The following is a 24,969-nucleotide window of genomic DNA, read 5'->3' on the forward strand; positions in this document are numbered from 1 at the left end:
TAACAAATCTACTTTTGTTTCATTCATCCACTCAAAATATACTCATTGCACACCAAATATACAGTAGGCACTGTGCTATGCAGTGAAGAAACAAAGATGAATGAGAACACACAACTGTTCAAGGAACCTAAAAAGTCCAGTTTGGAAGCCGCTGAAAACATTCCAGTAATAATAAATGGTGCTAGAAAGTGGGCAGATGGGTGCTGCTTTTACACAAAGCCATCCTTTGTCACCCTATTTTTCGTGGATGAATGAGGCTCCCTCTAACACTGTACTTGATGACATCTAAAAGAAGCTACTTGCCATTTTCATTTCCTCTTCTCTAGTGTTTTTAGAAAGGACATATTAATAAACTCCAATCACCCTCTTCCACATCTCTATAATTCTCTGCAGAGAAAGATTTGGTATTTGCCCTGTTATTTGTCTGCATAAACATAAGCTCCGAGAGTGGGAATACTATCTCTGCATGTGTACCTGTCCGGACCACACAGACAGAACCTGGCACACAGACAGGCCCCCAGTATAAATCTGTTTAACAGACCAACCATCTCCTGCAGAATACATGCTTCACAACATTTCATCTAATGGACCTTTCTCCCCAGCTTCCAAAAAATTACCATACATAAGGCTGTCCTCAACCTGAGCCCATCAAAACCACTTTCACTAACAAAAAATACATGTGCCTGCTTCCTTTACCAGAAAGGAGCAGTGGGGGAATTTCGTGGAAAGCCTCTATTCTTACTCTTCAAACACAGTTCAAAGCATGATCCTTGGGGAACTTTCTATCTAAAAGACAGCGTGTGTCTGAAAACAATTATCACAGTCACTTAGTTTATGGCCGAGCGTGTTTGTCTTCTACTCAGACTTGCACTATGGTAGGGCCTCTCTTCTTGGAGATATGGGAGCCTGAAGTGCACCACCCGCTGGCCACTGGGACACTGCGCTTCTGGTGAGGGACACTTCTAGACCAGGGAAATGCCAGTCCCCAGCAATGTCTGCACTCACAGCCACTGGAGTGTCTGTGTACTTTTGTAACAGGATGCAGCCTTGCCTCTTACCAGAAAATGACTTTGTAGTCCACCAGCTGGTGTCAAGAAGCCATGAAAGACTACTGAAAGCAGTGTAGCCATCAGCTTATGGCAAGCATGGGAGGGCTTGGGGTAGGGGGCAGGTTGAGACTCAGTCTCCACCTCACATGGAGACAAAATACACAGGGTCTTGGTCATTTCCTACACCTTGATGTCCTAATTATCTACAAACAGAGGATTCATAAGCCACTATATCCAGCACTCTGAAAAAAGCAACTAGGTCCTAGATCTTTACGTCCAATGGACAACTGTTCTGATGGATACATTTTTAGATGTATGGACATTAAGAATGCATCTCCTGCATATGTCAAGATGCCCCTCAAAGCCACTGAACTTATTTAAAATATAAATAGCTCTTATAAGTGCATGGAAAAAACCGGACTTCGCTTTTTAGACTGGTCTCTGGTATCTCGCAAAGGAAATGCTAGCAGATTCAAGGGTATGCCTCTGGACTTGGGGTAGAGGGAGATTTGGGGAACATCTACAAAAGAGAAATGGTGAGCAGGGCAGAGGACACGGAGGGCTTGGCTGGGTCGGAGGCTGGGGAGCCTGAGCTCAGATTGCTGAGTGCCACCTCTCACAGAGCCCCAAATGGTGGCCCGGCACCCAGCCAGCAAAGCCTGTGATGACGAAGAGAAGGAAAGCCTGCAAAAGGGAAATAAAAGCCAAATAAAAGGCAGAGAAACCAGTTTGGCCCTGAGTCCCCATTTTTTAACTTCCAAATGATTTCTTAAACTAGAATTAGTATGACAGACTATTTAGTAAACTGATATTTGTCTTGCTACATGCAAAAGAATGAAACTGGGCCACTTTCTTACACCAGACACAAAAATAAACTCAAAATGGACTGAAGACCTAAATGTAAGACCTGAAACCATAAAACTCCTAGAAGAAAATATAGGCAGTAATCTCCTGGCCTTAACAATATATTTCTGGCTCTGTCTCTCCAGGCAAAGAAAACAAAAGCAAAAATAAACAAGTGGACTACACCAAAATAAAAAGCTTTTGCACAGCAAAGAAAACCATCAACAAGAAGGCAACCTACTAAATGGGAGAAGATACTTGCAAAGGCAATATCCAATAAGGGGTTAATAACCAAAATATATAAAGAACTCCTACCATTCAACACCAAAAAATAATAATAATAATACAAATAAAGACTGGGCAGAGCACGTGGGTATTTTTCAAAGAACACACACAGATGGCCAACAGAGACACATGAAAAGATGCTCAACATCGCTAATCATTAGGGAAATACAAATCAAAACCAATGCGATCTTACCACACACCAGTCTGAATGGCTAGTATAGAAAAGAAAAACCAAGTGTTGGTGAAGATGTGTAGAAATGGGAACTGTCATGCACTGCTGGTGGGAATATAAATTGGTACAGTCACTGTGGAAAACAGTATGGTGGTTCCTCAAAAAAATTAAAAAGAGAAATACCATATAACCTAGTAGGTTCCACTTCTTGATATTTACCCAAAGAAAACAAAAACACCAATTCAAAAGTTACATGTACTCCTATATTTACGGCAGTGTTATTTACAAGAGCTCAGATATGGAAGCAACCAACCTAGGTGTCTGTCAATAGATGAGCAAACAAAGAAGATGTGGAGCACATGCACACATGTGTGCACACACAGTGAAATATTACTTAGCCATACAAAAGAATGAGATCTTGCCAAGCGATGACCTGGAGAACCCAGAGAGCACTACACTGAGATAAGTCAGGAAAAAAAAAAAAACATATAATTTCACTTATGCATGGAATCTAAGAAACAAAACAAATGAACAAACAAACAAACAAAAATACTCAAATACAGCGAACAAACTGGTGGTTGTCAGAGGGGAAGGGAGTCATAAGTGAAGGGGATTAAGAGGAAAAAACTAACAAAGAGTTATAAAGTAAGCCACGGGAATAAAAAGTATAGCATTGGAAATATAGCCAATAATATTTATCATATGGTGACAGGTGATAACTATGTTTATCATAGTAAGCATTTCATAATGTATATAATTGTTGAATCTCTATGTTGCACACCTGAAATATAATATTGTATGTCAAATATACTTCAACAAAAGTATTTTGAGACAAACAAAATAAAATAGGTTTCCAATTTTATTTCCTTTTATTACTTTATTCTGTAAAATTTCCAAGTCAAAATACAATGAGAAGGGAAGATTATGTTCTCTTGCCATGGGCTTTGGCAGACAGGGTTCCCTTGCATGAGTCACTGACCTTCTACTTCTATCCTCACTTAGCTCCTGCACATCTTCCAGGCTCCGGTCCAAAAAATACTGGTTCCAGACCTCCCTTCCTGATCCCTCATATCAAGCTGGAGCCTTCCTCTGGGCTCACACTGCTCCTTGGCCTTCACCCCCAGAGCACTCATGTACTATTATCACTTTTCCCACCTGGATGGTACCCACCCAGCACAGAGTATGGCATCTAGAACGCCCTCGAGGAGTACTTGAATGAATGAATGAATGAGTGAATGAATGAGTGGCATGATAAACAAGCAACTAAAAGGCAGAGAAAGTGCTATCTATAGGTTATTAAAGGTAGCCATGTGATAGGTGAAATTATTTCTTTTTATGTTATAAAGCTATTTTACTCTGTGAAGAAGTTAAACAGTGCCTGGCATATAGCAGTAAAATACAAGTATTTACTGAATGAAGTAAACAAATAATGAATTATTCTAAATACGCAAAAAAATCTTTTCTATGCCTAAGAAATTACTCCTGAAAACAGGATTGATTAATAGTTGTAGTCTCTGGAATATACAAAATGCTTAAAGTGATTTGCTTTTACTGTTAATTCTCCTAATATTCTACAACTGTATTTCTTGAATTGTTCACTTGTATAGGACTCTGAAAAGTATTTATGGTGGCATTATAAAGGCAGCTTCTTAAACTAGGACTCCTTTTATTACATAATTATAAAATTTCTCTTGAGTTGGCAAACATCTTAAGAACTACATAATTAGGGATTGACATGTTCATGTTATCACTATTTTAAATTTTTAACAATTTTAAATTTAACAATTTAAATAACTACATGTAGAATATATTCTTTTTGAAAAATCACAATAGAAAGTAACAAATCTATTTTTTCCTACACACTTGTAGTCAACCACAGACTAAAAGAATTCCCTGCATTTCAAAGTCCAGTTAAGGAAAAAATGAACTCAAGATGGCAATCACTGATATTTCCCATGAAAATGGTATCTAAGAGATACTGTTAAGATTTTTTAATAAACAGGATTACAATACACCAGAAGAAACCAGTAGCTATTCAAAGTTTCACTAAAATGAATTGCTATTCCAGAAGAATAGAGGTAGAAAAGATTACGTTTTAACAAAAACTCTACATTTAATTCAAATGTTTATCACATCACCCTTTTTAGAACAAGTAACTCAAATCAGAATGGTCTAGGCCTTAAGTTTCTCACTCGTACCAGTATGACTGCCTCCAGGCTATGTGCAGCCTTGCATAAATGAAAAAAGGCAGCAAGTAGAAACACATTTATTTAAGAAGTGAGAAATAGGGTAACTCAGCTGAATTTAACAAAAGCTATTCACATTCACAAACTCTTAAATGCTTAGGCAACTATCAGTATCTTAGAGTTTATCAAGTATTTCAAAAATCAGAACATGATATAACATATTTGGGAGAGTATACATATCAAACTTACTGGCTTATTAGTCTCGCACAAATTTACTAAACTATAAAGCTACATTTATTTCTGTTCCAGGGGAGGCATTATCAGACCACAAAATCATACATATATGTAACAGATAAAACCTATCTACAAGAGATTCTGTTCAATGGAATGAATTTTTTTTTCTGCCAGGTTAAAGTTGTTGTGATGATATTTGGGAAAGCTATCATGCAGATAAAAACAAACAGGTGATGTATAAAATGAACATAGCTAAATGATTAAGTCAGTGTTCTACTTTGTATTGTTTCCATATCTACAGTGGTCCTGTCTCCAATATAGAGCTATTATATTTTACAACGATCTGTTAGGATTCCAAATATTAACACCAGGAGGGACTTCCTTCTTTAGCTGTTTTATTAAAAAGTATCAAATATTTCCTGTGAGTCCAGTGTTGAACTATCATGGAAATAGAAAGTGACCCCTTGCTCTAGATTTTCTGAAGAAATGCAGTGTATAAAATATTGACCATTCGCTTTTCTATTAAAATGTGTCTTATTACCAAAAAAAAAAAAAAAGGTATCAAATAAAGCTACATATAAGAAAGAGTTTGTTTGGCTTTCCTGTTTTTGTGATAATACAGGCTTTCCCCTCTGCACCATCTGTCTTCCTGCTACAAAAGGAAAGAAGGAAGAGGGGGAAGGTGGGTGGAAGGGAGGGGGGAGATAGGGAAAAAAAATACTGTCAGTCTAAGAATGATACAGATGCCATGATTTCTGAGAAGAAAAAAACAGCTTTCAATACACATCAAGGTTGAATAAGTTGTATAACCATAAAAAACTCACAATTTAAGAAAGGAATTCTAGGCTTAACACATCTTTTTAAACTGCGGGGTTTATTAAGCTGAGGGTATGAGCAGGGCAGTATGAATGTTATGCTAAAGTTCTATGTAATTTTGAAGCTGATATTGAGACATCTAAACATGTCAGTAACAAATATCCATTAAATTTTGTGATATAAAAGTCAAATTATTTAAAGTTAAAAGAAAACACATTCAAACGGATTTTTTTCTGAAGTATGGTGGACCCATTACTTTGCTCGTATGCATTCAAACACACAACATTACAGTGACTGATGGGAATGAAAACTTGCAAACCTTTTGGAAAGTTCTTTCAAGAAAATTAAAAATAGGTCTGAGTATCTACCCTATGAAAAATGAAATGCAGAAAAACAATTTTACACAAAGATGCTCACTATAGCATCATCAAAAACCTCCCAAGACACAAAAGTCCAGGGCCAGATGGCTTCCCGGGGGAATTCTATCAAACATTTAAAGAAACAATACCTATTCTACTACTAAAGCTGTTCAGAAAGATAGAAAGAGATGGAATACTTCCAAACTCGTTCTATGAGGCCAGCATCACCTTAATTCCAAAACCAGACAAAGACCTCACCAAAAAGGAAAATTATGGACCAATATCCCTGATGAACATGGCAAAAATTCTCAACAAGATACTAGCCAATAGGATCCAACAGTACATTAAGAAGATTATTCACCATGACCAAGTGGGATTTACCCTGGGATGCAAGGCTGGCTCAACACTCGTAAAGCAATCAATGTGATTGATCATACCAGCAAGAGAAAAAACAAGAACCACATGATCCTCTCAATAGATGCAGAGAAAGCATTTGACAAAATACAACATCCATTCCTGATCAAAACTCTTCAGAGTGTAGGGATAGAGGGAACATTCCTCAGCATCTTAAAAGCCATCTACGAAAAGCCCACAGCAAATATCATTCTCAGTGGGGAAACACTGGGAGCCTTTCCCCTAAGATCAGGAACACGACAGGGATGTCCACTCTCACCACTGCTATTCAACATAGTACTAGAAGTCCTAGCCTCAGCAATCAGGCAACAAAAAGAAATAAAAGGCATTCAAATTGGCAAAGAAGAAGTCAAACTCTCCCTCTTCGCAGATGACATGATACTGTACATAGAAAACCCAAAAGCCTCCACCCCAAGATTGCTAGAACTCACACAGCAATTCGGTAGTGTGGCAGGATACAAAATCAATGCCCAGAAATCAGTGGCATTTCTATACACTAACAATGAGACTGAAGAAAGAGAAATTAAGGAGTCAATCCCATTAACAATTGTACCCAAAAGCATAAGACACCTAGGAATAAACCTAACCAAAGAGGTAAAGGATCTATACCCTAAAAACTATAGAACACTTCTGAAAGAAATTGAGGAAGACACAAAGAGATGGAAAAATATTCCATGCTCATGGATTAGAAGAATTAATATTGTGAAAATGTCAATGTTACCCAGGGCAATGTACACATTTAATGGAATCCCTATCAAAATACCATGGACTTTCTTCAGAGAGTTGGAACAAATCATCTTAAGATTTGTGTGGAATCAGAAAAGACCCCGAATAGCCAGAGGAATATTAAAAAAGAAAACCATAGCTGGGGGCATCACAATGCCAGATTTCAGGTTGTACTACAAAGCTGTGGTCATCAAGGCAGTGCAGTACTGGCACAAAAACAGACACATAGGTCAATGGAACAGAATAGAGAACCCAGTAGTGTACCCTCAACTTTATGGTCAACTAATATTCGACAAAGGAGGAAAGACTATCCACTGGAAAAAAGATGGTCTCTTCAATAAATGGTGCTGGGAAAATTGGACATCCACATGCAGAAGAATGAAACTAGACCACTCTCTTGCACCATACACAAAGATAAACTCAAAATGGATGAAAGATATAAATGTGAGACAAGATTCCATCAAAATCCTAGAGGAGAACACAGGCAACACCCTTTTTGAACTTGGCCACAGGAACTTCTTGCAAGATACATCCATGAAGGCAAGAGAAACAAAAGCAAAAATGAATTATTGGGACTTCATCAAGATAAGAAGCTTCTGCACAGCAAAAGATACAGTAAGCAAAACTAAAAGACAACCTACAGAATGGGAGAAGATATTTGCAAATGACCTATCAGATTAAGGGCTAGTATCCAAGATCTATAAAGAACTTATTAAACTCAACAGCAAAGAAACAAACAATCCAATCATGAAATGGGCAAAAGACATGAACAGAAATCTCACAGAGGAAGACATAGACATGGCCAACAAGCACATGAGATAATGTTCCGCCCACTGGCCATCAGGGAAATACAAATCAAAACCACAATGAAATACCACCTCACACCAGTGAGAATGGGGAAAATTAACAAGACAGGAAACAACAAATGTTGGAGAGGATGTGGAGAAAGGGGAACCCTCTTACACTGTTGGTGGGAATGTAAACTGGTGCAGCCACTCTGAAAACTGCGTGGAGGTTCCTCAAAAAGTTAAAAATAGACGTGCCCTACGACCCAGCAATTGCACTGCTGGGGATTTACCCCAAAGATAGAGATGCAGTGAAACGCTGGGACACCTGCACCCCAATGTTTATAGCAGCAATGTCCACAATAGCCAAACTGTGGAAGGAACCTCAGTGTCCATCGAAAGATGAATGGATAAAGAAGATGTGGTTTATGCATACAATGGAATATTACTCAGCCATTAGAAACAACAAATACCCACCCTTTGCTTCGATGTGGAGGGACCTGGAGGGTATTATGCTGAGTGAAATAAGTCAATCAGAAAAGGACAAACATTATGTGGTCTCATTCATTTGGGGAATATAAAAATTAGTGAAAGGGAATAAAGGGAAAGGAGAGAAAATGAGTGAAAATATCAGTGAGGGTGACAAAACATGAGAGACACCTAACTCTGGGAAATGAACAAGGGGTAGTGGAAGGGGAGGTGGGCAGGGGGTTGGGGTGACTGGGTGATGGGCACTGAGGGGGGGCACTTGGCGGGATGAGCACTGGGTGTTATGCTATATGTTGGCAAGTTGAACTCCAATAAAAAAAATTTTTAAAAATGTTCGCTGTAGTATTATATATAGTATTGTCGCCAACAAGACCTATTGACCCCCTGAACTCAGGAAACTCCTAGAAGCTTCTTGTAACTGTCCATTTCATCTTTTAGAAACTAAGAAACTGCTAGACAGGAAAAAGAAACATTTGAGGACAGAAAGCTCCTCACAGTTATTTCAGCTTCATTGTAATGTTAAAATCCCCCTCCAAATATTCATGCCCAGCCCAAAATAAAAGGAGCTTGCCTACCTCTGGGTTATTCCTTGTTTGCACAAATAAAGACTGTGAGGGAGCCTCACCAGGTGTAGTCTTTGTAACTCACCAAGGAGCAGATCCACCCTGGCCTGGTAACAGTATCAAGAAATAAGAATACTAGAATGTTGACAAATAAAGATCGTAAAACAAATTACAATATATTTACCTAGCAAAATATTTTACACACACACCCCCAACAGAAAAGAAATGCTTATTACTCCAGTGTGTATGAGAAAGCGTGGGCTCCAGAAAATGGCCCTGAGTTAAAAATCTGAATTCGATCAAGGACTGGCAGTGTGACATTGAGCAGGATATACGAACTTTTAGCCTGTGTTTCTTTACTTAAAATTGTGATATAATGCCTAATTTGGGTTTAATAAGTAAGTCAGTATCTGAAATGCCTATTTTGAAACTTGGCACACAGGAATCGCCCAATGAACAAATACTCTATGACAGGTGAAAAAGTAGAATTCCAGGTAGTATGTGCAGTATGACAAATTATGTAAAAACATTCACAATGGAAAATGTTATACAATGTTACCTATGAGTCATGGGAATAAAGAGTGATTTTTCTTTTTCTACTTTTCTTGTCTAAATTATCAACAAATAAGCATATATCTCCTCTGCAATCTGAAAAGCTTTTAATCTAATCAACATAAAGCATAATTTAAAAATGTGCACAGGAAAAGAATTTAAAATACCAATATTTAGTTAATATTCACCCATGTACATTTCTAAAACATTACGAATATCTTTTAAGCACCTAGATATGCCAAACACTGTTCAGACATTGAAATAAGACCCCTTTGCAGGGAGCTGATGATCCAAGAGTGGAAAGACGTATTTATTGCTAAATCATCAGTTCTAGAACTGATCCTAGAAGTACTTTTAAAATGATATTCTTGGCATTTATTATACACTTGCAAAAAACAAAACAAAACAAAACAAAACTTAGTATGTCATAATAATTTAAGTCACAAATTTTTTCCCCCAAAGTCACAAGAAGACAGTGTGTCAGAGCAGTGCTGTTTACTATGCGTTCGAACCCCCCCCCCCCCCCCCCCCCCCCCCGTCAAAATTCAGAATCTCGTTCGGGTGGTCAAGGGTGAGGCCTGAGCTTCTACCTTGTAGCAGGTCCCTAAATGCTGATGCAGCCAGGTCCATAACCACACTTTGAGTAGAAAATGCTTAGAGGCATTGTTAGGACTTTTGTTTCAAAAAAAAAAAAAAATGCTAAGGTTGATAATGCTGGCAGACAGTTTTGCTAATATATCCTACATTCTAATGTAAACCTTTTAGAAAGGAAAACTTAAAGGTGTTACTAATATTTTTCTACCTAAAATTTAAGATTCTTGCATTTATTAAGGCCAGCTTTGTTGAACCAGATTTAGGATCCCATTCCTCAAAGTCCTGTCTTCCTACTATCCGTGATCACTAGCTCCACATCCTCTGAGAGGCCCTGGGAACGGAGGGCCTTCTTGTCCTTTTCTTCCCTCTTTCCCTCACACCAGCCTCCACCTCCAGCCTCACCTCTCATGATGGCCTCCCCCAGACTCCAGTCCACCTGAAAATGCCAGGAGAGCAGTGTTCCCTGGGATACCTTACCACGTGTCATCTGTCCTTGGCCAGTGCCCATTCCCATGGCACATCTGGACAAACTACTGCCACTGCCTGGTGTTCTCAGAGCATCAGCCGTTGGGCCCTCCCTGGCTTTACTTCTCATTTCTTCTTCCAAGAAGAGGCCTTCCAGTCTTCGAGGCCTTGACCTACCTCCATGCTGCCAATCTTCTCTCTCGGCCTCTGCACTATCTCCCTACTCTTCTTCACACACACCCCCATTCAAATCCTGAAAAAAAAAAAAAAAAAAATCCGACTTCTTCCATGAAGCTCCCTGTGAGGTACAGTCGGTATCTGAGGCCAAAGTCAAATTCTTGGGTTCACCCCAGGGAACTGGCAAGATAGGTTTCCAAACTCATGCGGACGGATGCACACTGGCCTCTCCTTTCCGTCAGCTGCTGGTACAGGAGAGGAGTCTCATCCCACAGGTAAAATGGGATAGGTAAGAATACCCCTAGGTTAAAAAAAAAACACACTCCATCGCTGGAGATAAAAGACTTCTGGCCCGAAGCTATGCTGTCCTGGCCTGGGAGATGCTACGGGGGCGGCGGGGGCAGCGGGGGCAGCACCCAGGCCCGGTGGGGAGTTCCCGCAGACATGAGCCTGCGGTGATCCCCTGGAAGGCCGACGCCGCGGCTGTCCCTCCCAGGGCACCTCTGCTTCTCTCCGTGCACCCTGCCCACGGCTTCTAGGGTCTGACGGTGACCCCAGGACCGTGCAGGACCCCAGCTCCGTCAGCTCGGAGCCCGGGATGGGTGGCGGGAAACGCGGAAATGCCGCACGAGGCAGCGCGCATTGTGGCTTGGGGTTGAGCAGCCACAGTCCAAGTGGTCCCACACGGCAGCTGTCCGCGACATGTCCCGAGTCCCACCCGGCACTTGGTCCCCGTGTCCCTGGCTCGGTGCATGCTCAGAAGGCTCTGGTGTTTCTCCATCCTTGTATTTTTCAGTGTTTTGACTAAGTGCTCTAATAATAACTTGTTCTCTAAATATTCATGTCTAAGGTGGGGATGAGGGGGTAGGAAAAGAATAGCGTCACCCGGTAGCTCCTGATTTCACTCTTTTTCAACATACACGGCTTCTAGTTAATTTTCAAGCAAGTTCTATAAATTATATTTCCAGCTACCCTGAGATTGCTTCATAAATGTCTATCCTTCGTATGTGTATGTTGTATAACCTCTGCTAAGCTCCAAATTTCTTGACGACGGAGACCACGCCTTATTTGTCCACATGACTGTTCTATCACTGACTCGTACCACTCTGCAGGCACTGCACACAGGAATCTTTGAGAGGCACGGTACCTGCTCACGAATTGCTCACAGAAGCTCCTATAAGGCTTCAGCACACAGGGGATGCCAGCGACACAACAGGCCAAAGGGAAAATCCCTAAGATCCTAAATGTCCCTAAATGTCATTAGGCACACTCCTTATTTACACTGCATCAGCATAAACAGTACTTTTGCCATTTGAATCTTTTTAGGTCTTTTTTTTTTTTTTAAGATTTTATTTATTTATTCATGAGAGACACAGAGAGAGAGAGAGGCAGAGACACAGGCAAAGGGAGAAGCAGGCTCTGTGCAGGAAGCCGGACGTGGGACTCGATCCCAGGTCTCCAGGATCACACCCTGGGCTGAAGGCGGCACTAAACCGCTGGGCCACTGGGGATGCCCACATTTTTGGTCTTAAAATCAAAGTATCCTATATGGGAAAGGAGAGGCAGTTAAAGAGAAATCTGTAAGCCCCTGTAAGTCTCCCGAGAGAGATCTGGCAATATATAGTAACACTGATCCCTTCCACCAAAGAATTCCACATCTAGACATGTATCCGGATAATGTTTTGCATGTGTAGGACATGAATAAAGAGTTCACTAAAGCACTCTTAAGGACCCTAAGGAAATGGAACTCACCCAAATAGTTATTAGTAATGGATAAGCCCAGCATCTATATATATGATGAAACACTATGCTGAACAGTTAAAATGATTATACTTAATTTATATGTATGACAACGTGGGCAGACTTCAAAAATTTAAAAATTGGATGAAAAATGCAAACTGTAAAAGGTACTCATTATGGACACTTAAAAAACACAAACCTATATGTTGTTTATGGAGAGAGATGTGTCAGAAATGTGTAAATGTGGATAACAAAGACCCACGACAACTTGAGGACAGTAAAGCTGCCTCTGGGGAAGGAAAGAGGGAGACTGGAACGGGGTTGGAGTACAAAGAAGATCCTAACTATGTCTGTCATGTTTTCTTTCTCTAAAAAAAAATCCCAAGTGAATATAGTAAATATTAATATTTGTTAACTCTGAGTATGGAGGCCATCTACATTTTTATAGTATGCTGTACTTTTCCATGTGTTTAAAACATTCAGTAATTTAAAGAGAAAAAGTGGTATCACACTTTCATTAAAATTATTAATTAAAAGGTTCAATTTCTCTCCTTGCTAAATAATAACTAAAGCAAACCAGGGAAATAGGAGAGTGTAAAGTTGACTAAGGTATCTCACAATTACTAGCTATTCCTAACCTAGTAACAAAGGCCAATACTCCTGCTGGACTTTGCATCAGAGAACTTGTTGCGCCTACATTTGCTCAGTGTCTTTCAAGTTGGTAAAAGCATTCCTGGGCCTGCTCCTGCCCGTTACCCACTGCTAAGCCATTAGGTGGGTGCTTTCCACCCTACTCAGCCATCCACCAGAGGCCCCGTCAAACACAGGCTCTCTACAAAGTAGAGCCAAGTGTTCTCTTCCTGTGGTAGCTAATCAATGCTAATCCTGTCATCAAGGGAAATAACTGAGTTTCTGCTATAATGGACCTACATGTGAAGGCTGTTTTAGAAGCTACAATTAGCTGTGCTTTTAGCCTTGCTAGAAAGTAGGTGGGCTGATTTTGCAGCAGTGATCATTTTAACCGATGGCATTAGGAACCTAAGAAGTCATAAATTATGAAGTGACATCTATAAATCAAAATTTCCTTTTTCCAAGAGAGTTACTTCTTCTCATCTCTCTCTCTGGTAATTCAAAAGTCCCTCAGATCCCCCACATTTTTTCTTGAACTCCATTCATTTAGCTACTATATTTAATGAGAATTCCACTAACACCAGTTTTGCATAGTGCTTCCTACAATCTACATTTCCTCTTTGTAACTGCTCTAAACATAATCAGAAATTTAGAATGTAGCCCAGAAAAAATATGGCACTACCATTTCAAACTCATGTCTAAAATTATTCTTGTTTTATATGCACATGCGCACGCAAAATACACATCATAGTAGAAACTCAACCAATATCCACTCACTTAAATCTCCAGATTAACCAACATCAGAGGGAGAAACAGAAGCCCTTCGCCTACTGAACACTCAAGCTAGCCGGCCCTTCTCCGATGCCTACTGACATTCGCTGGTGACTGTCCTCAAACCTGCTTGTGCCTATTGATTTTACTACTGCAATTATATAATTCATTGTTTGTTATGTAAATAGATGAAATAAGGGCACGAAAAAAGTAACCTGGATGAAAAATAATTAAATGCTTTGAAAAGACCAATGAGGGGCACAGGACTATAAAGGTTCCTCTCGGATGAATGAGTGTGAGAGAACAACAAACTTGTAAAACCAAGGAGCTTCCACCCAGAACCCTTTGGCTTCAGTGTCTGGCTCCACTTTAAAGCCATTGATACTGAAAGTCACAGGAACGCATTAGAGGTGCGGTTTAGGCAAGAAAGCCAATTTGAGAATGCACAGCAAACTCACAAAGGAAAGGCCCTGGGCCCTGCATCGAAAGTCAGAACAAAATGTTTACTCAATGTCTTTCCATTTTTATAATTCCAAATTACATAATCAGTAGTTGTCCAATCACAGTGGATAAGAGACCACAAATATAATCAACTAGCTACTTCAAGTCCTTTTTCAATATTCAATACCACATACATTTCTTTCCTAAGAGTTAAAACACGTGATGTAACATTTCCCAATTTACACCAAATTGGTAAAGAAACTGTTATATTACATAATCCTTCCAATGTGTTCCTCTTTCTGTATTCCTATGCTCCCAATGGCAGCACCATCTAGCTAATGACCCCAAACATTCTCAATGTTCTCAACAACCAAAAAATAAACTAGCCAGTCCCATTGATCACCCCTCCTAAAATCTTCCACCTGGATTGTCACTTTGCTGTCAGCCCCCACATGGTCTACGACAACAGCCACCTCACTTGTTTTCTGACCTCCAGATTTAGTGTATACCTTGCCCCCAGAATTAATTTCCTAAAGCGAAATCTTGTCACTCCTCTGCTCAAAAGCCATTAATGCCTTCCTATTGCCCAAGAGACAAGACTAGAATTCCATGGTTCCACCCACTTTACTGGTGTCAACCTCTATCACTGCTTTTAAACACATCTCTCTGCACAGCTAGGGAGCAGCTTGCCCCTGACTCTGAAGCATGCAGAGTCAGAGGCTATTCCTCACCTAAGTGCCCCAGGCTACTTCCCTACTTTTCTCAAGGCACCTCCTCAGACACTCCCCTAATTCCAGGGCCCTGGGTTCAAACTCTGACTCTGTCAAGTGAGTGGGCTTGAAGGCCAATTCTTCTGAGCCTCCATTTCCTCATCTGTAAAACAGGGGTAAATAGTAAATTCCAAAACTGGTGTTAGTGGAATTCTCATTAAATATAGTAGCAAAATGAATGGAGTTAAAGAAAAAAATGTGGGGGATCTGAGGCACTGTTGAATTACCATCCTTCCCAGAATGGTAGGGGATGACGAATGAGAACGCCTGGTTCACAATAAGTCCTCAATAAGGACTGGTATCCCTGTTACTACAGACCCACAATATGACTGCATGTGGAGACAGAGCTTTTAGAAGGTAATTAAGGCTCTAATCATGAGGGTAGGGCTCTAATCTGATAAAACTGGTGACCTTATAAGAGAAAGAGATTGCGGGCAGGCAAGCTCTCTCTCTCCATATGTACTCAGAGAACAGGCCATGCCAGGACAGACTGGAAGGTGGTCCATCTGCAGGCCAGCAAGAGAGCCCTAACCAGAACCTGACCATACACCATTCCAGACTTCCAGCCTCCAGAACAGCGAGAAATTCAATTTCTATTGTTTATGCCACCAGTCTGCAGTATGGCAGCCTGTGTAGATTAATACACCTGTTCTTGTTTCTAGTTTCATGATGAGACTTCATTCATTTAAATGAGCTGCTGTGTGGGTCCTCCTCACCAGGTTGGTATTTCTTTCAGGGAAGAGAATAGGTATTATGTACCGTTGTCTCCTCCCAGCACCTACCATGATTTGAACTCAGTGGGCATTCAATAAATGTCTGACTTATTCATGAAAACAATGAGGATTTGTTTTATGCAAACATTACCTTCTATAGAAACTGATGTTGAATTGTAAAAGCTTAATCTCATCACTAGATGTGCTTTTGACTATTCAAAGTACATGAATGTGCAGTATGGCAAGTGTCACTTTTTTGTTTTATTTTTGCTGACCCCAAGTGAGGCCTCACCTGCAGGGAAGTCTCTATATGTAGCCTGAAGAACAAAAAGAAGTTGAATGTCTTTTCTCTTAACCTGACCCATGATACCTGCCTTACACAGCTGCAGAGCAACACAAAATGCCATAGTCCTTTTATGACTTTCTTGAAGCACTAGGGGTTCACAAAGCAGCCCTGCCACCAACTATACTTTACTACCATTATACATTTGTACTGAATTTTGTATTTCAAAAAATATTATGCAGTGTCTAAGTGCTAAATGGATAATACTGAAGTGTTACACTAACCACTGAACCCTATACAGAATGCCTGATAAATGCAAGCCTTAAAATAAGTGAAAGAAATTCATTCTTATCTAATATATCTAATTCTCCTAGTGAGTGAGTCTTATCTAATTCTCCTAGTGAGAGAATTTATCTGAGACCCTACAACACTACTTTCCAATACCCCACACAAATCTCCTACCATAAAGAAGCCAAACATTTGAAAGATGGGACCCCTGTGAAACTCATGTTCAAAAATAAAGATCATTCACACATCATTTAGTGACTAAGTACCTACTATATGCCAGACATTAGGCTGGGTGCTGGGAATACAATAGTGAGCAAATCACATAATGTCCTTAATCTCAAGGAGCACAGTCTAATGGAGGGAAGTATTATTAGGGAATGAAGGTAGTGCTTGTTTTACGTGGTCATGCAGCATCCCAAAAAGGACCATGCAAGCTAAAACTACACAGAGTTATCTTAATAATAAATGAGAAAAATTACAATTGTGCTGTAACCTTTAAATTTGTTTTATCAAAACATTAAATCCATCACAAATATTACTCAATGGTTAAAGACTGAACATATTCAACATCCTACCAGAAGGCACCCAAAATAGGAAATTACCTCTATTCACATATGACATATGCGTAAAAAATCCCAAAATTACCACAAAAATGTAAGAATAAACAAATTCTGCAAGGTATCTGGATACCAAATCAACACATAAAAGTCAGCTGCATTTCTATATACTAACAATGAACAATCTGAAAAGGATATTACAAAAATAATTCCACTTACAATGGAATCAAAAAGAATAAGATATTTAGGAACAAACTTAACTAAGGAGGCAAAGACTTACGTACTAAAACCTACAAAACATTCTGAAAGAACCCAAAGACAACCAATTAATGGAAAGGTGTCCTGTGTCATGGATTATATTGCTAAAATATACTTGAAGCTATCTACAAATTGAATGCAATCTCTATTAAAATCCCAATGATGTTTTTCAAAGAAATAGAAAAATCCATCTTAAAATTCATAAGGAAAAGCAGTGGATACTGAATAGCCAAAATAATCTTGAAAAAGAATAAAGTTGGAGGTCTCATACTTCCTGATTCCGAAACTTATTACAAACCTAAAACCTAAAGTAATGAAAACAGTATGATACTGGCACAATGACAGACTTATAGTCCAATGTAATAAAACAGCCCAGAAATAAACCCTCCCATATATGGTCAAATGATTTTCAACAAGGATGACAATCAGAAAAGAGTGTTTTCAAAACTCAGTACTGGGAAAAACTAGACATCCACATGCAAAAAAAAAAAAAAAAAAAAACCCGTAGTTAAATGCTTACCTTATGTCATACACAGAAATTAACTCAAATGGATACAAGTTTAAGAGCTAAAAGTATAAAATCCTTAAAAGAAAAACAATGGGGTAAAACTTCACGTCATTTGATTTGGCGAGGTTTTCTTGAATGTGACAGTAAAAGCACAGGTGATTAAAGAAAAGATTAAACTGGACTATGCCAAAATTAAACATTCTTCCATCAAAGGCCACTATCAACAGAGTGAGAAGGAAGCTGCAATCAGGAGAAAATACCTGCAAATCAGAGCTAATAAGAATTAATATCAAGAATATGTAAAGAATTCCTACAATTCAACAACAACAACAACAAAAACCCAACCAGATTAAAAAATGGGCAAAGGACTTGAATAGATAGTTCTCCAAAGAAGATATACAAATGACCAACAAGCACTCGAAAAGAAGCTCAACAATAGAAATCACTACAGAAATGCAAATCAAGGCTACAATGAGATACCACCTTACATCTTATATTAAGATGGCTATTATCAAAAAAAGATAGAACAAGAGTTGGCAAAGATGCAGAGAAAGGAGAGTTCTTGGGCACTGTTGGTGGGGATGTAAAATGGGGCAGCCACTATGAAAAACACGGCAGTTCTAGGAATAGAATTATCCTACGATCCAGAAATTCTACTTCTGGGTGTACACCCAAGAGAACAAATCAGGACCTTAAAGAGACATTTGTATGCCCTTATTTTTGCAGCATTATTCACAATAATCAAAAGGTAGAAGCAACCAAAGCATCCATCGATGGATGAATTGATATACAGAAAGTGGCATATACATATGATATAGGTATATAAAAAATGTAGTATATACCCACAATGGAAAATTATTCAGCCTTCAAAGTAAGGAAATTCTGATGCATACTACAACATGGATGACTCTTGAGGACATGATGCTAGGTGAAAAAAGCCAGTCACTAAAGGACAAATACTGTATGAGAGTAGTCAAATTCAGGGAGACAAGAAGTGGAAGGGTGGCTGCCAGGGCTGAGGAGAAAAAGGAACAGGAAGTTATGTTTAATGGATATAAAGCTTCAGTTTAGAAGATGAAAAAAGTTCTGGAGATGGAGAGTGGTTACAGTTGTACAACGTAACTGCACTTAATACCACTAAGCTGTACACTCAAAGATGGTTAAAGTAGTAAATTTTTCCTGTGTTTTGTAATTAAAGAGTAATTGTAAAACATTAGAAACTGTCAAAGTTACAAATATATAAAGAAATAAACAGCAATACTAATTTAATAGGCTGTAATTTAATAATTTTATAGGCACTAACATTAAAGTACTTTACTTCTCTGTAAAAAGCTATCAAGAATATGTGAACAGCATTTGCCTTCTTGTCCTGTAACTTATGAGGCACACTGAGCATTTTGCTATGCCTTGGTGAACTGTCGTACTTCTTACTGTGAATCAGTGTCCAACAGTTTTAATCTTTGTTGTGAAATACCTGAGCCTTTAATGTGAAATTTTTTGCCTGCATCACCAACCCTGGGACATTTTCATCTTTTTCCTTACATCACTTTCCTCCTTTGTGTTGATAAGAATGCCTTCACTAGGGGTAGCTGGATGATTCAGTGCGTTAAGCATCTGCTTTCAGCTCAGATCATGATCCCAGAGTCCTGAGATGGAGCCACGCACCAGCTCCCTGCTCAGTGGGGAGTCTGCTTTTCCCTCTCCTTCTGTCCCTCCCCACCAGTCATGCTCTGTTTCTCCCTCTCTCTCTCTCAATAAATAAATCTTAAAAAACAAAAGAATGCCTTCACTAGGTACCCAGGGCTGCACATGTCCTCTCTCAAAAGGTGTCAGGGACATTCTAACCTTAGCTTTTCCTTCCATAACTCCAGTTATGTTTGATTCACATTTCAACTCCAACATTATCACTTTTTGCTGCACTTTCATCTTTGTTGGCCAATTCCCTCTTTTTGTTATCCTTTTTAGTAAAATGTTATGTGGGTTTATCCCTATGAAACAAGGCAGCCACACAAGGACACACTTTGCAGTCTGTGTGGGAACTGAAGCAGCACAATGACCAATCACAGGCAGTCCGTGGAAGAAATGATATGGTTCACTGATCATGACGTGTACCTGTCACACCTGTGGTGACTGGCAGGCTGCAGAGCTAGCAGCTTGTAAATATCATCACTCACAATTCAAACACAGGGGTAACTGAAATTTGAGCCCTGTTATCAGGTCTTCTTTAATCTAACTCTGGTAACTGAAACCCATGCGTATCAGTACCAAGCAAAGCAAGTGCTATCTCTGTATAATTACAAACCGAGATAAGAAGACCAGAGGAAAGGAACAGGATTCTTAAGAGAACCTTTGAGAATCTGAAAGACGATCACGGTGGTTAAAGGTCAACGAGTAAGGGAAGAGTGCAACAATATAAGAGAAGGCTATAGAAGGATATAAATGGCCACAGTACTGCTACTTTAAATAATGGTTATTATAAATTCTAAAGCTTCTTAAGACCAAAATCACTGTGAATTTAAAGCTATTTTACTTTTTCTAAGATGTTATTTATTTATTCATGAGAGACACAGAGAGAGAGAGAGGCAGAGACATACACAGAGGGCAAAGCAGGCTCCCTGCAGGGAGCCTGATACAGGGCTCAATCCCAGGACCCTGAGATCACGACCTGAGCCAAAGGCAGGTGCTCAACCACTGAGCCACCCAGGCATCCCACTTTTCCATTTTTATATAAAGTGTCATATGAAAAAGAGAAGCTATGAGTCTATAGTATGAGTTTACTTGGCTTTGTACAGTGATATCATATAAGGAACACAACAAAAGTATTTTTAAAATAGAAGAAAATAAAAAGATAAGTCCATAGATGGTCAAGGGACAAGCCGTGCAGGGCCAAGCCACACCACAGATTTACTGCTGGAGGTTCTGGGCCTAATCCTGAGAGCAGTGGTAGGCTGTACCAGTTTCCTGGGGCTGCTGTAACAAATCACCACAAACTTGGTGCCCTAAAACAACAGAAATTTCTCTCTTCCAGTTCTGGATGCCAAAAGCCTGAAATCAGTTTCACTGGGCTGAAATAAGCTGGTGGCAGGGCTGCACTCCCTCTGGAGGCTTTATGGGAGAATCCATTCCCTGACTACCATGGCTTCTGGTGATTGCTGCATTCCTGGGCCAATGGCGGCCACCAACTCCAATTCTAACACCGGCATCTCCAAATTTTTCCTTCTGCCCCATTTTCATACCACCTTCTGCGTGTAAAATCTCCCCCTGCCGCCCTCTTATAAGGGTATGTGTGAGTGCACTTATGTAATCTGGGTGGACTAGCGATCCACCTGGATGGTCTTCCCATCTTAAATCTTTACCTTCATCACATCTGCAAACACTTTTTCTTGGAGGCTGCACTACAAGGTAACACTCTGAGGTTCCAGGAATTAAGATGTGGGTAATTCTTTTGGAGGACCATTTTTCAGCCTACCACAAAGGAAACGTAATTAGACTCACACTGAAAAGACCACTGTGATGGGGTGAAGGAGGAACAGGGGATACGACAAAGTAGCTGGGCTACTATAGTGATCTAAATCAGAGGTAGTAGCTTAGACTAACTAGGTGGTGATGGAGGAGGTGGGGATGAAGAGAAGTGAATGGAAAGAGATACTCAGGATATGAGTAAAACAGAGGTACGAAAAGGGCCTTCCCTTCTAAACTCCTGGCACGTATAACTTTGTTTCAAGTGGTGCCACTTGCTGAGCTTGGGAGCACCAGAAGGCCAAAAGTGCAGGAGACCATCAAGCTAAACAAGGGACTTGCAATACTGCTGGGTAATGCAAAACACAGTAACATGAGGATTCATCTGGAGGAAGTGGGGGACAAAGCATACTCTGTGGGGATGGGACCAGATCCTCCACTCACAATGGTTTTTAACTTGGGTTCCATACTCTTCATGTTGTCACATGCAAAGTGATAACACTACTACTTACCCCTCAGGGCCCTGGAAATAATTGGGAAGAAGGATGAAATGCACATGACACAGTGTGCAATAGTAAGCATTGATTGCCTACCTGATTACCATTCACTGCCACTCTTTTCCTGCACAGTAATGCAAGCAAAGACCAAGACTTGTATGATTGCAAGACAGTAATACGTTTAATTTCATTCTGATTCCTCTGTAGCTTCGCTAATTCATATTCATTTATTGCTAAAGGCCTGATGCTCATTTAGAGTTACTGATATATTCTGAAAATAACTCTTCAGGCTAAATAAAGTCAACTTTTTTTAGTTTTCCTAATTCTGTCATTAATGTGTATCAAATATCTTCCTAACTCATTACCGTTAGTTCCTGCTCTATCTTAAATCACACAAATAGGTAACTCAATCATCTCCATTCTATACAAATGGAGGACCAGCATTGATAAGCAACTTACAAAGAAATAACCCAGACACATTTTATCAATTGCCTAAAAAGCCTTTCCAACCAACCCTTCAACAGAGGTTATTCTTAAAGTAAACAAAATTGTTCAACATATTTTTTCATCTGTAAGTTATAATGAGGTCCCTTTATCATGTGTGGCAATAATCCACAAACTGCATGAATACTTTAACTGAAGAATAAACAAACTCAGCTGTTTATATAAAATAGTGTTTGAACTGTTTGTATGATCAGTTAGAAATCTTGTATTTCTCTATTACTTAGTTAAGAGACATTTCAAAGGGAAACCAGAGACTCATTCTTCATAATGAAGTTTCAGCAAACTGGTTCCTAGTAAACAGTTCTGACTAAACTTCATAAGGAAGTGTGGGTCTCTCACCAAGGCACCTGTATTTTCCTTTAGTTTTTAGAAGAGTATAGGTCAAGAAAATGTATTCGTGTTTCCTTCATCATTCATAAGCCCCTTAACTATAAATTTAGGCTAGCACAGAAAGCTCTCTGATCAGGTCTGGTTTTATTTTACTCAGATAAACGTCAAACATTGTTTTATCAAGAGAAAAGCTCACAATTTCAAGCTAGACACAACTACTCTCTCTGATCAGCCAATCCCAGATCTGAGATGCCACACAAGGACTACAGAAAAACACCCAAACCATTCTCTCATTTCCTGCCATTATGATAGCAATTTCACCAGAACAAGAATCTCTAAGAATTCCGATAGGTCTTTACACTTGGCTAAATGACTTTAGACAGCCATTCCCCATCTCCCATGCCCCCTGCTTTTTTTTCCTGTGCTACTTCAAGAAGAATAAGTCCTCACTCAATGTGTAATTTTGATAATTCAGTCAGTCCCCGCTCAATGTGTAATTTTGATAATTCAAAGTAATGAGTGTCTCGTCAATCATCAGTCCAAAAACTATGTGGATCTACATGGTTGACAGCTGAAGCAAATGGCATTCCAGGTAGAGACAAAACTTCTTTCCAGCCAATTAAAAAAATGCAGACTCTGCTATAATGTGGAGGAAATTAACATCCTTCGTAATTTCCTGTCTTCCAAGGTACACTGCTTTTTACTTGTTTTATTTACATTTTAAATATGCCCACTTCCCAACTGGAATGAGTTAAATTGTTCTTAATTAGAAGTAGTCTGGAAATTTCACTCCTTTGTTTCTCCCTCCCCTTGTGGGAATGGAGAATTACTCCAACAACTGCAGGCCTACAAAAAAAAAAAGCAGCCCCATGCTCACTCTGGCCAGTTCAGGAGTCACAGGTATGCTGCTGAATTCAACTTGCTTCTTATAAACATCAAGAAGAGGGCGAGCATGATTTACAAGATGCAAAGATAAAGTCCTTTCTTTGCTCCAGAGATCAACTGACAATACATACCTTGAGATTTTGCAATTCACTGTTCAGAATGGGGAGGAGGGGGTGAGCACTTGACAGTGACTCACATACGGGGAACAGTCCTAAAGACGCCACACTTTAGTCCAGTTGTTTCTCAAAATCTGAATCTCTGTCATTTAGCAAATTCAACTTGGATTCAGATATGAAATATCCTTTTCCCTCATTTCCTGTCCTGTTAGGATAGCACCACAATTTTTACTTGTGATAAAGAGAAAAAACACAAATGTTTAAAAGTCTGTTTATCTGGTGAAGGTTGAATAATCCACATGAAGTAAAGCCTGGAGGGCTGCCGCAGGGGAGGCAAGAAAGTCCAGTGCCAAAGCAAAAGACCTCTACCTAGATGGCAAAAAGGCCAAAGTGGGAAAAGCACCCAATAACAGCCGTGAACTGTCGGGATCCAGAGACGGACGCCCAGACTCCTATTTCCCTTGAGCCACACACAGCGAGGGACAGGATGCTGCCATCAAACACAGAGGCACAGGTTGAACCAACGTGTATTATGGGATGCAGCTGACGTCACGGTTGACAGTGGGGGCAGGGAGAACTCTCCATCTGGGCATCGAGGCACCCTATCAGAGGCTAAACATTATGTGTGGGTGTTTTCTACTCACTGCTTCTAAGTACAATGGAACAGAAAATTGTCATGAAGCATCCCATCCAATTTCCTCCCACTTCAGAAGAATCACTTCTGTGGTCTCCTTGGCTATGGAACTTTGGGGTAACTGTATCCTGACTCCTGGGGATTTGGGCCTTCTATGCCTGTAAGTGACCTACTTAGTAAAAAGCTTGCTCATTCTGGGGAAGGAAGCGGACCATGGGCCAGTTTATACCTGGAGATTAAAAATTAGGAAGACCTGGGTGGGGACAGGACAGACAGACTAGGGCTCTGAATCAAGTCACCTAGGGCTGGAAAGACACAGGTCCTGCAAGCTGGCCCCACAGTGAAGGGGTCCCACAGGTTCTGCACACCCACAGGGCAAGAGACAGAAGAACCAGTGCTAAGATCTCTTCCTGAAGCTCTCTGGGCCCTAAAAACAGGCATGTGCATGGGTGTGTACATGTGTGCGTGCATGTGTGTATGTGAGAGAGAGGGAGAGGGGGAGAGAGAGAGAGAGAGAAACCTAGAAAATCCGGTGTGTAGGAACAGTAACCCCTGGGATCCAGCACTGGAGGAAACCTGGGCCCTGCCTGGGTCCCCGTGGTCACAGGTGCAGTGGAAGCCCTGCTTTTGCCACCACACTCCTTCAGAGGCAGCCAACCCGCCTGGGCAGCCCCCCTCTGGCTGTCAGCAAAGAGGCCTCACAGCCCTGTGCTGCTTCCTGGGGCCCCAGGGTTCCAGCTCCGCACCCCAGCCTGGTCTTGAACCTCATGCCCCCACTCAGTGCCTCTCCATGGAGGGGTTTGGGAAATCCACGGGGCCATCTGGGGATGACACAATGACAGTGGCAGAACAGGCCATGGATGCAGGGCAGCCTGC

At 40.2% G+C, this 24,969-nt stretch overlaps 1 protein-coding gene across 1 annotated transcript in view; it reads right to left on the bottom strand.

The window, feature by feature from the left end:
- The window catches only part of TTC39C (tetratricopeptide repeat domain 39C), a 111,667-nt gene that overhangs the window by 76,704 nt on the left and 9,994 nt on the right, over positions 1-24,969 (bottom strand). The gene's annotated exons all lie outside the window — the stretch shown is intronic.

The sequence above is a fragment of the Canis lupus genome, chromosome 7 (genome assembly GCF_011100685.1).
Source record: "Canis lupus familiaris isolate Mischka breed German Shepherd chromosome 7, alternate assembly UU_Cfam_GSD_1.0, whole genome shotgun sequence".
NCBI lineage: Eukaryota > Metazoa > Chordata > Mammalia > Carnivora > Canidae > Canis > Canis lupus.